We start from the raw sequence: 12,747 nt of genomic DNA on the forward strand, positions 1-12,747 counted from the left end.
GACGAGCACATCATTATGTACTATGTAACATGGCAGAGGGTATGTATTCCGAAAGTTGTGGAAGCCTGAATATCTGCTCTAAGACTTGTAGTGCCACAAGTCTTATTAGGGCATTCCAGGGACAGGTTTTACAGATAGCAAGAGAGATGGGTGGGTCTGGCTATCCACATACTTCTGCCCATGGGTGTGTCTCAGGCTTTTAAAATTGTGTCAGTTTGTTTGGCACATGGTCTGTATGTGTTGTGAGGGGGTTAAATATACTGACTTTGGTCTTCTTGCAAGAAGACTTGATCCTGCGACGTACTGAGCTAAAACTAAAATGCCATGGGGAAAATGCATATGTTGTTTTCCTGCACTGAAATGCCATTTATCTCGTATACTGGTGGCATGCTTTATGCAGTTTAAATAAAGCAGGCTGGACTTTGTATTCAAAGTGCCTCCTGTGCCTACCTCAATGTAACTGAGAAGCAAGTAGAGTGAGTACCCCCATCACATACGGTGCTAGAGTGCAAGCAGTCGTCCGGGAGGAACGGTTGGCAGTTGCACAGTGTTGGTTGCGGTGGATTGGCGGCTCCAAGAATATACGTTGCACACTGCATGCAGCTTTTGCTTGTGGATCAGCGGATGCATGAAGACTCCTGAAGTGGTGCGGAGCTGTGTGAGCGGAGCGGCAGCAGCAGAAGGCCCGGGAACAACTGATGGATCTTATAGAGGCAGTGCAGGTGGATGGCATCAAGAAGCTGAGGAGCCAGCTGGTGCAGGTTAGTGAGCAGCTAAAGAGGACATGCAGGCGGAGGTCTTAGGAGAGTCAGGGATCGCAATGGGAACTGCTGAAGTGCAATCCCTTGTGGGCCCAGTGCAGACACGGACTGCCCAGGGAGAAACCTGGTATACTGAGGATCTGTGCAGATTGATACTGGAGTTCCCTTGGGAAGCCAGGAAATGTAACGTTAAACTTTATATGCCCGACCGACTTTATTTTTAAAAAAAATATTGAGATGTGATTAGATAGTTGTTGCCAAACAAGTACTGTTAATGACAGTCCAAGAGATGGATGGGTCCTATAGGTGTAGACCACATCATCATGTACTAATACCTACGAAAATAAAGAAGTAGTGTAGTCCAGGCAAATAAAAAAAATGGACGTTTAATAACTACATATTACACCTGTTGTAAAATAGGCAGACCTCACATGTACAGTTTGTGTGATAAACGTTCCAGCTATTTTGTCTACATTAGGAGCAAATTGATTAAAGATGACTTCTACTTACAATGGTAGAAAAGACACCTATCTTGGCGATGGTTAGGACAGCTAGAGGGGCTATGGAGGAGGCTGGTAAATTTTTTGGATAGGTGTAAATAAACCAATTTGCTAATAATTTATGGAAAGTAGATGATCAGTGCATTTTATTGTGATGCAGATTTTTAAATGTGTTTTCATGGGTCAAATTTGACCATGTTACATTCTTCTACAGATCCTTTAGTATGGATAAGTTGCCAAGCTCCTGACTTGGCAGACTTAACATTCATTCAAAAAACTTTAAATACCTGACTATCTTTTTTAAAAGTAATATCATGACATACGTAACTGTGACCATATAAGTACTACTAATGACACCCAGTCCAAAAGATGGATTGGTCATATAGGTGACGAGCACATCATTATGTACTATGTAACATGGCAGAGGGTATGTATTCCGAAAGTTGTGGAAGCCTGAATATCTGCTCTAAGACTTGTAGTGCCACAAGTCTTATTAGGGCATTCCAGGGACAGGTTTTACAGATAGCAAGAGAGATGGGTGGGTCTGGCTATCCACATACTTCTGCCCATGGGTGTGTCTCAGGCTTTTAAAATTGTGTCAGTTTGTTTGGCACATGGTCTGTATGTGTTGTGAGGGGGTTAAATATACTGACTTTGGTCTTCTTGCAAGAAGACTTGATCCTGCGACGTACTGAGCTAAAACTAAAATGCCATGGGGAAAATGCATATGTTGTTTTCCTGCACTGAAATGCCATTTATCTCGTATACTGGTGGCATGCTTTATGCAGTTTAAATAAAGCAGGCTGGACTTTGTATTCAAAGTGCCTCCTGTGCCTACCTCAATGTAACTGAGAAGCAAGTAGAGTGAGTACCCCCATCACATACGGTGCTAGAGTGCAAGCAGTCGTCCGGGAGGAACGGTTGGCAGTTGCACAGTGTTGGTTGCGGTGGATTGGCGGCTCCAAGAATATACGTTGCACACTGCATGCAGCTTTTGCTTGTGGATCAGCGGATGCATGAAGACTCCTGAAGTGGTGCGGAGCTGTGTGAGCGGAGCGGCAGCAGCAGAAGGCCCGGGAACAACTGATGGATCTTATAGAGGCAGTGCAGGTGGATGGCATCAAGAAGCTGAGGAGCCAGCTGGTGCAGGTTAGTGAGCAGCTAAAGAGGACATGCAGGCGGAGGTCTTAGGAGAGTCAGGGATCGCAATGGGAACTGCTGAAGTGCAATCCCTTGTGGGCCCAGTGCAGACACGGACTGCCCAGAGAGAAACCTGGTATACTGAGGATCTGTGCAGATTGATACTGGAGTTCCCTTGGGAAGCCAGGAAATGTAACGTTAAACTTTATATGCCCGACCGACTATATTTTTAAAAGTAATATTGAGATGTGATTAGATAGTTGTTGCCAAACAAGTACTGTTAATGACAGTCCAAGAGAAGATTGGGTCCTATAGGTGTAGACCACATCATCATGTACTAATACCTACGAAAATAAAGAAGTAGTGTAGTCCAGGCAAATAAAAAAAATGGACGTTTCATAACTACATATTACACCTGTTGTAAAATAGGCAGACCTCACATGTACAGTTTGTGTGATAAACGTTCCAGCTATTTTGTCTAAATTAGGAGCAAATTGATTAAAGATGACTTCTACTTACAATGGTAGAAAAGACACCTATCTTGGCGATGGTTAGGACAGCTAGAGGGGCTATGGAGGAGGCTGGTAAATTTTTTGGATAGGTGTAAATAAACCAATTTGCTAATAATTTATGGAAAGTAGATGATCAGTGCATTTTATTGTGATGCAGATTTTTAAATGTGTTTTCATGGGTCAAATTTGACCATGTTACATTCTTCTACAGATCCTTTAGTATGGATAAGTTGCCAAGCTCCTGACTTGGCAGACTTAACATTCATTCAAAAAACTTTAAATACCTGACTATCTTTTTTAAAAGTAATATCATGACATACGTAACTGTGACCATATAAGTACTACTAATGACACCCAGTCCAAAAGATGGATTGGTCATATAGGTGACGAGCACATCATTATGTACTATGTAACATGGCAGAGGGTATGTATTCCGAAAGTTGTGGAAGCCTGAATATCTGCTCTAAGACTTGTAGTGCCACAAGTCTTATTAGGGCATTCCAGGGACAGGTTTTACAGATAGCAAGAGAGATGGGTGGGTCTGGCTATCCACATACTTCTGCCCATGGGTGTGTCTCAGGCTTTTAAAATTGTGTCAGTTTGTTTGGCACATGGTCTGTATGTGTTGTGAGGGGGTTAAATATACTGACTTTGGTCTTGCAAGAAGACTTGATCCTGCGACGTACTGAGCTAAAACTAAAATGCCATGGGGAAAATGCATATGTTGTTTTCCTGCACTGAAATGCCATTTATCTCGTATACTGGTGGCATGCTTTATGCAGTTTAAATAAAGCAGGCTGGACTTTGTATTCAAAGTGCCTCCTGTGCCTACCTCAATGTAACTGAGAAGCAAGTAGAGTGAGTACCCCCATCACATACGGTGCTAGAGTGCAAGCAGTCGTCCGGGAGGAACGGTTGGCAGTTGCACAGTGTTGGTTGCGGTGGATTGGCGGCTCCAAGAATATACGTTGCACACTGCATGCAGCTTTTGCTTGTGGATCAGCGGATGCATGAAGACTCCTGAAGTGGTGCGGAGCTGTGTGAGCGGAGCGGCAGCAGCAGAAGGCCCGGGAACAACTGATGGATCTTATAGAGGCAGTGCAGGTGGATGGCATCAAGAAGCTGAGGAGCCAGCTGGTGCAGGTTAGTGAGCAGCTAAAGAGGACTTGCAGGCGGAGGTCTTAGGAGAGTCAGGGATCGCAATGGGAACTGCTGAAGTGCAATCCCTTGTGGGCCCAGTGCAGACACGGACTGCCCAGGGAGAAACCTGGTATACTGAGGATCTGTGCAGATTGATACTGGAGTTCCCTTGGGAAGCCAGGAAATGTAACGTTAAACTTTATATGCCCGACCGACTTTATTTTTAAAAAAAATATTGAGATGTGATTAGATAGTTGTTGCCAAACAAGTACTGTTAATGACAGTCCAAGAGATGGATGGGTCCTATAGGTGTAGACCACATCATCATGTACTAATACCTACGAAAATAAAGAAGTAGTGTAGTCCAGGCAAATAAAAAAAATGGACGTTTAATAACTACATATTACACCTGTTGTAAAATAGGCAGACCTCACATGTACAGTTTGTGTGATAAACGTTCCAGCTATTTTGTCTACATTAGGAGCAAATTGATTAAAGATGACTTCTACTTACAATGGTAGAAAAGACACCTATCTTGGCGATGGTTAGGACAGCTAGAGGGGCTATGGAGGAGGCTGGTAAATTTTTTGGATAGGTGTAATTAAACCAATTTGCTAATAATTTATGGAAAGTAGATGATCATTCCTTTTTTTTTGTGATGCAGATTTTTAAATGTGTTTTCATGGGTCAAATTTGACCATGTTACATTCTTCTACAGATCCTTTAGTATGGATAAGTTGCCAAGCTCCTGACTTGGCAGACTTAACATTCATTCAAAAAACTTTAAATACCTGACTATCTTTTTTAAAAGTAATATCATGACATACGTAACTGTGACCATATAAGTACTACTAATGACACCCAGTCCAAAAGATGGATTGGTCATATAGGTGACGAGCACATCATTATGTACTATGTAACATGGCAGAGGGTATGTATTCCGAAAGTTGTGCAAGCCTGAATATCTGCTCTAAGACTTGTAGTGCCACAAGTCTTATTAGGGCATTCCAGGGACAGGTTTTACAGATAGCCAGAGAGATGGGTGGGTCTGGCTATCCACATACTTCTGCCCATGGGTGTGTCTCAGGCTTTTAAAATTGTGTCAGTTTGTTTGGCACATGGTCTGTATGTGTTGTGAGGGGGGTTAAATATACTTACTTTGGTCTTCTTGCAAGAAGACTTGATCCTGCGACGTACTGAGCTAAAACTAAAATGCCATGGGGAAAATGCATATGTTGTTTTCCTGCACTGAAATGCCATTTATCTCGTATACTGGTGGCATGCTTTATGCAGTTTAAATAAAGCAGGCTGGACTTTGTATTCAAAGTGCCTCCTGTGCCTACCTCAATGTAACTGAGAAGCAAGTAGAGTGAGTACCCCCATCACATACGGTGCTAGAGTGCAAGCAGTCGTCCGGGAGGAACGGTTGGCGGTTGCACAGTGTTGGTTGCGGTGGATTGGCGGCTCCAAGAATATACATTGCACACTGCATGCAGCTTTTGCTTGTGGATCAGCGGATGCATGAAGACTCCTGAAGTGGTGCGGAGCTGTGTGAGCGGAGCGGCAGCAGCAGAAGGCCCGGGAACAACTGATGGATCTTATTGGAGAGGCAGCGCAGGTGGATGGCATCAAGAAGCTGAGGAGCCAGCTGGTGCAGGTTAGTGAGCAGCTAAAGGGGACCGGCAGGCGGAGGTCTCAGGAGAGTCAGGGATCGCAATGGGAACTGCTGAAGTGCAATCCCTTGTGGGCCCAGTGCAGACACGGACTGCCCAGAGAGAAACCTGGTATACTGAGGATCTGTGCAGATTGATACTGGAGTTCCCTTGGGAAGCCAGGAAATGTAACGTTAAACTTTATATGCCCGACCGACTATATTTTTAAAAGTAATATTGAGATGTGATTAGATAGTTGTTGCCAAACAAGTACTGTTAATGACAGTCCAAGAGAAGATTGGGTCCTATAGGTGTAGACCACATCATCATGTACTAATACCTACGAAAATAAAGAAGTAGTGTAGTCCAGGCAAATAAAAAAAATGGACGTTTCATAACTACATATTACACCTGTTGTAAAATAGGCAGACCTCACATGTACAGTTTGTGTGATAAACGTTCCAGCTATTTTGTCTAAATTAGGAGCAAATTGATTAAAGATGACTTCTACTTACAATGGTAGAAAAGACACCTATCTTGGCGATGGTTAGGACAGCTAGAGGGGCTATGGAGGAGGCTGGTAAATTTTTTGGATAGGTGTAAATAAACCAATTTGCTAATAATTTATGGAAAGTAGATGATCAGTGCATTTTATTGTGATGCAGATTTTTAAATGTGTTTTCATGGGTCAAATTTGACCATGTTACATTCTTCTACAGATCCTTTAGTATGGATAAGTTGCCAAGCTCCTGACTTAGCAGACTTAACATTAATTCAAAAAACTTTAAATACCTGACTATCTTTTTTAAAAGTAATATCATGACATACGTAACTGTGACCATATAAGTACTACTAATGACACCCAGTCCAAAAGATGGATTGGTCATATAGGTGACGAGCACATCATTATGTACTATGTAACATGGCAGAGGGTATGTATTCCGAAAGTTGTGGAAGCCTGAATATCTGCTCTAAGACTTGTAGTGCCACAAGTCTTATTAGGGCATTCCAGGGACAGGTTTTACAGATAGCAAGAGAGATGGGTGGGTCTGGCTATCCACATACTTCTGCCCATGGGTGTGTCTCAGGCTTTTAAAATTGTGTCAGTTTGTTTGGCACATGGTGTGTATGTGTTGTGAGGGGGTTAAATATACTGACTTTGGTCTTCTTGCAAGAAGACTTGATCCTGCGACGTACTGAGCTAAAACTAAAATGCCATGGGGAAAATGCATATGTTGTTTTCCTGCACTGAAATGCCATTTATCTCGTATACTGGTGGCATGCTTTATGCAGTTTAAATAAAGCAGGCTGGACTTTGTATTCAAAGTGCCTCCTGTGCCTACCTCAATGTAACTGAGAAGCAAGTAGAGTGAGTACCCCCATCACATACGGTGCTAGAGTGCAAGCAGTCGTCCGGGAGGAACGGTTGGCAGTTGCACAGTGTTGGTTGCGGTGGATTGGCGGCTCCAAGAATATACGTTGCACACTGCATGCAGCTTTTGCTTGTGGATCAGCGGATGCATGAAGACTCCTGAAGTGGTGCGGAGCTGTGTGAGCGGAGCGGCAGCAGCAGAAGGCCCGGGAACAACTGATGGATCTTATAGAGGCAGTGCAGGTGGATGGCATCAAGAGGCTGAGGAGCCAGCTGGTGCAGGTTAGTGAGCAGCTAAAGAGGACTTGCAGGCGGAGGTCTTAGGAGAGTCAGGGATCGCAATGGGAACTGCTGAAGTGCAATCCCTTGTGGGCCCAGTGCAGACACGGACTGCCCAGGGAGAAACCTGGTATACTGAGGATCTGTGCAGATTGATACTGGAGTTCCCTTGGGAAGCCAGGAAATGTAACGTTAAACTTTATATGCCCGACCGACTTTATTTTTAAAAGTAATATTGAGATGTGATTAGATAGTTGTTGCCAAACAAGTACTGTTAATGACAGTCCAAGAGATGGATGGGTCCTATAGGTGTAGACCACATCATCATGTACTAATACCTACGAAAATAAAGAAGTAGTGTAGTCCAGGCAAATAAAAAAAATGGACGTTTAATAACTACATATTACACCTGTTGTAAAATAGGCAGACCTCACATGTACAGTTTGTGTGATAAACGTTCCAGCTATTTTGTCTACATTAGGAGCAAATTGATTAAAGATGACTTCTACTTACAATGGTAGAAAAGACACCTATCTTGGCGATGGTTAGGACAGCTAGAGGGGCTATGGAGGAGGCTGGTAAATTTTTTGGATAGGTGTAATTAAACCAATTTGCTAATAATTTATGGAAAGTAGATGATCATTCCTTTTTTTTTGTGATGCAGATTTTTAAATGTGTTTTCATGGGTCAAATTTGACCATGTTACATTCTTCTACAGATCCTTTAGTATGGATAAGTTGCCAAGCTCCTGACTTGGCAGACTTAACATTCATTCAAAAAACTTTAAATACCTGACTATCTTTTTTAAAAGTAATATCATGACATACGTAACTGTGACCATATAAGTACTACTAATGACACCCAGTCCAAAAGATGGATTGGTCATATAGGTGACGAGCACATCATTATGTACTATGTAACATGGCAGAGGGTATGTATTCCGAAAGTTGTGGAAGCCTGAATATCTGCTCTAAGACTTGTAGTGCCACAAGTCTTATTAGGGCATTCCAGGGACAGGTTTTACAGATAGCAAGAGAGATGGGTGGGTCTGGCTATCCACATACTTCTGCCCATGGGTGTGTCTCAGGCTTTTAAAATTGTGTCAGTTTGTTTGGCACATGGTCTGTATGTGTTGTGAGGGGGTTAAATATACTGACTTTGGTCTTCTTGCAAGAAGACTTGATCCTGCGACGTACTGAGTTAAAACTAAAATGCCATGGGGAAAATGCATATGTTGTTTTCCTGCACTGAAATGCCATTTATCTCGTATACTGGTGGCATGCTTTATGCAGTTTAAATAAAGCAGGCTGGACTTTGTATTCAAAGTGCCTCCTGTGCCTACCTCAATGTAACTGAGAAGCAAGTAGAGTGAGTACCCCCATCACATACGGTGCTAGAGTGCAAGCAGTCGTCCGGGAGGAACGGTTGGCAGTTGCACAGTGTTGGTTGCGGTGGATTGGCGGCTCCAAGAATATACGTTGCACACTGCATGCAGCTTTTGCTTGTGGATCAGCGGATGCATGAAGACTCCTGAAGTGGTGCGGAGCTGTGTGAGCGGAGCGGCAGCAGCAGAAGGCCCGGGAACAACTGATGGATCTTATAGAGGCAGTGCAGGTGGATGGCATCAAGAAGCTGAGGAGCCAGCTGGTGCAGGTTAGTGAGCAGCTAAAGAGGACTTGCAGGCGGAGGTCTTAGGAGAGTCAGGGATCGCAATGGGAACTGCTGAAGTGCAATCCCTTGTGGGCCCAGTGCAGACACGGACTGCCCAGGGAGAAACCTGGTATACTGAGGATCTGTGCAGATTGATACTGGACTTCCCTTGGGAAGCCAGGAAATGTAACGTTAAACTTTATATGCCCGACCGACTTTATTTTTAAAAAAAATATTGAGATGTGATTAGATAGTTGTTGCCAAACAAGTACTGCTAATGACAGTCCAAGAGATGGATGGGTCCTATAGGTGTAGACCACATCATCATGTACTAATACCTACGAAAATAAAGAAGTAGTGTAGTCCAGGCAAATAAAAAAAATGGACGTTTAATAACTACATATTACACCTGTTGTAAAATAGGCAGACCTCACATGTACAGTTTGTGTGATAAACGTTCCAGCTATTTTGTCTACATTAGGAGCAAATTGATTAAAGATGACTTCTACTTACAATGGTAGAAAAGACACCTATCTTGGCGATGGTTAGGACAGCTAGAGGGGCTATGGAGGAGGCTGGTAAATTTTTTGGATAGGTGTAATTAAACCAATTTGCTAATAATTTATGGAAAGTAGATGATCATTCCTTTTTTTTTGTGATGCAGATTTTTAAATGTGTTTTCATGGGTCAAATTTGACCATGTTACATTCTTCTACAGATCCTTTAGTATGGATAAGTTGCCAAGCTCCTGACTTGGCAGACTTAACATTCATTCAAAAAACTTTAAATACCTGACTATCTTTTTTAAAAGTAATATCATGACATACGTAACTGTGACCATATAAGTACTACTAATGACACCCAGTCCAAAAGATGGATTGGTCATATAGGTGACGAGCACATCATTATGTAGTATGTAACATGGCAGAGGGTATGTATTCCAAAAGTTGTGGAAGCCTGAATATCTGCTCTAAGACTTGTAGTGTCACAAGTCTTATTAGGGCATTCCAGGGACAGGTTTTACAGATAGCCAGAGAGATGGGTGGGTCTGGCTATCCACATACTTCTGCCCATGGGTGTGTCTCAGGCTTTTAAAATTGTGTCAGTTTGTTTGGCACATGGTCTGTATGTGTTGTGAGGGGGGTTAAATATACTGACTTTGGTCTTCTTGCAAGAAGACTTGATCCTGCGACGTACTGAGCTAAAACTAAAATGCCATGGGGAAAATGCATATGTTGTTTTCCTGCACTGAAATGCCATTTATCTCGTATACTGGTGGCATGCTTTATGCAGTTTAAATAAAGCAGTCTGGACTTTGTATTCAAAGTGCCTCCTGTGCCTACCTCAATGTAACTGAGATGCAAGTAGAGTGAGTACCCCCATCACATACGGTGCTAGAGTGCAAGCAGTCGTCCGGGAGGAACGGTTGGCGGTTGCACAGTGTTGGTTGCGGCGGATTGGCGGCTCCAAGAATATATGTTGCACACTGCATGCAGCTTTTGCTTGTGGTACAGCGGATGCATGAAGACTCCTGAAGTGGTGCGGAGCTGTGTGAGCGGAGCGGCAGCAGCAGAAGGCCCGGGAACAACTGATGGATCTTATTGGAGAGGCAGCGCAGGTGGATGGCATCAAGAAGCTGAGGAGCCAGCTGGTGCAGGTTAGTGAGCAGCTAAAGGGGACCGGCAGGCGGAGGTCTCAGGACAGTCAGGGATTGCAATGGGAACTGCTGAAGTGCAATCCCTTGTGGGCCCAGTGCAGACACGGACTGCCCAGGGAGAAACCTGGTATACTGAGGATCTGTGCAGATTGATACTGGAGTTCCCTTGGGAAGCCAGGAAATGTAACGTTAAACTTTATATGCCCAACCGACTATATTTTTAAAAGTAATATTGAGATGTGATTAGATAGTTGTTGCCAAACATGTACTGTTAATGACAGTCCAAGAGATGGATGGGTCCTATAGGTGTAGACCACATCATCATGTACTAATACCTACGAAAATTAAGAAGTAGTGTAGTCCAGGCAAATAAAAAAAATGGAGGTTTCATAACTACATATTACACCTGTTGTAAAATAGGCAGACCTCACATGTACAGTTTGTGTGATAAACGTTCCAGCTATTTTGTCTAAATTAGGAGCAAATTGATTAAAGATGACTTCTACTTACAATGGTAGAAAAGACACCTATCTTGGCGATGGTTAGGACAGCTAGAGGGGCTATGGAGGAGGCTGGTAAATTTTTTGGATAGGTGTAATTAAACCAATTTGCTAATAATTTATGGAAAGTAGATGATCAGTGCATTTTATTGTGATGCAGATTTTTAAATGTGTTTTCATGGGTCAAATTTGACCATGTTACATTCTTCTACAGATCCTTTAGTATGGATAAGTTTCCAAGCTCCTGACTTAGCAGACTTAACATTCATTCAAAAAACTTTAAATACCTGACTATCTTTTTTAAAAGTAATATCATGACATACGTAACTGTGACCATATAAGTACTACTAATGACACCCAGTCCAAAAGATGGATTGGTCATATAGGTGACGAGCACATCATTATGTACTATGTAACATGGCAGAGGGTATGTATTCCGAAAGTTGTGGAAGCCTGAATATCTGCTCTAAGACGTGTAGTGCCACAAGTCTTATTAGGGCATTCCAGGGACAGGATTTACAGATAGCCAGAGAGATGGGTGGGTCTGGCTATCCACATACTTCTGCCCATGGGTGTGTCTCAGGCTTTTAAAATTGTGTCAGTTTGTTTGGCACATGGTCTGTATGTGTTGTGAGGGGGGTTAAATATACTGACTTTGGTCTTCTTGCAAGAAGACTTGATCCTGCGACGTACTGAGCTAAAACTAAAATGCCATGGGGAAAATGCATATGTTGTTTTCCTGCACTGAAATGCCATTTATCTCGTATACTGGTGGCATGCTTTATGCAGTTTAAATAAAGCAGGCTGGACTTTGTATTCAAAGTGCCGCCTGTGCCTACCTCAATGTAACTGAGAAGCAAGTAGAGTGAGTACCCCCATCACATACGGTGCTAGAGTGCAAGCAGTCGTCCAGGAGGAACGGTTGGCGGTTGCACAGTGTTGGTTGCGGTGGATTGGCGGCTCCAAGAATATACGTTGCACACTGCATGCAGCTTTTGCTTGTGGATCAGCGGATGCATGAAGACTCCTGAAGTGGTGCGGAGCTGTGTGAGCGGAGCGGCAGCAGCAGAAGGCCCGGGAACAACTGATGGATCTTATTGGAGAGGCAGTGCAGGTGGATGGCATCAAGAAGCTGAGGAGCCAGCTGGTGCAGGTTAGTGAGCAGCTAAAGAGGACTTGCAGGCGGAGGTCTCAGGAGAGTCAGGGATCGCAATGGGAACTGCTGAAGTGCAATCCCTTGTGGGCCCAGTGCAGACACGGACTGCCCAGGGAGAAACCTGGTATACTGAGGATCTGTGCAGATTGATACTGGAGTTCCCTTGGGAAGCCAGGAAATGTAACGTTCAACTTTATATGCCCGACCGACTATATTTTTAAAAGTAATATTGAGATGTGATTAGATAGTTGTTACCAAACATGTACTGTTAATGACAGTCCAAGAGATGGATGGGTCCTATAGGTGTAGACCACATCATCATGTACTAATACCTACGAAAATTAAGAAGTAGTGTAGTCCAGGCAAATAAAAAAAAAGGAGGTTTCATAACTACATATTACACCTGTTGTAAAATAGGCAGACCTCAC

This window comes from Anomaloglossus baeobatrachus, chromosome 2, assembly GCF_048569485.1.
Source record: "Anomaloglossus baeobatrachus isolate aAnoBae1 chromosome 2, aAnoBae1.hap1, whole genome shotgun sequence".
NCBI lineage: Eukaryota > Metazoa > Chordata > Amphibia > Anura > Aromobatidae > Anomaloglossus > Anomaloglossus baeobatrachus.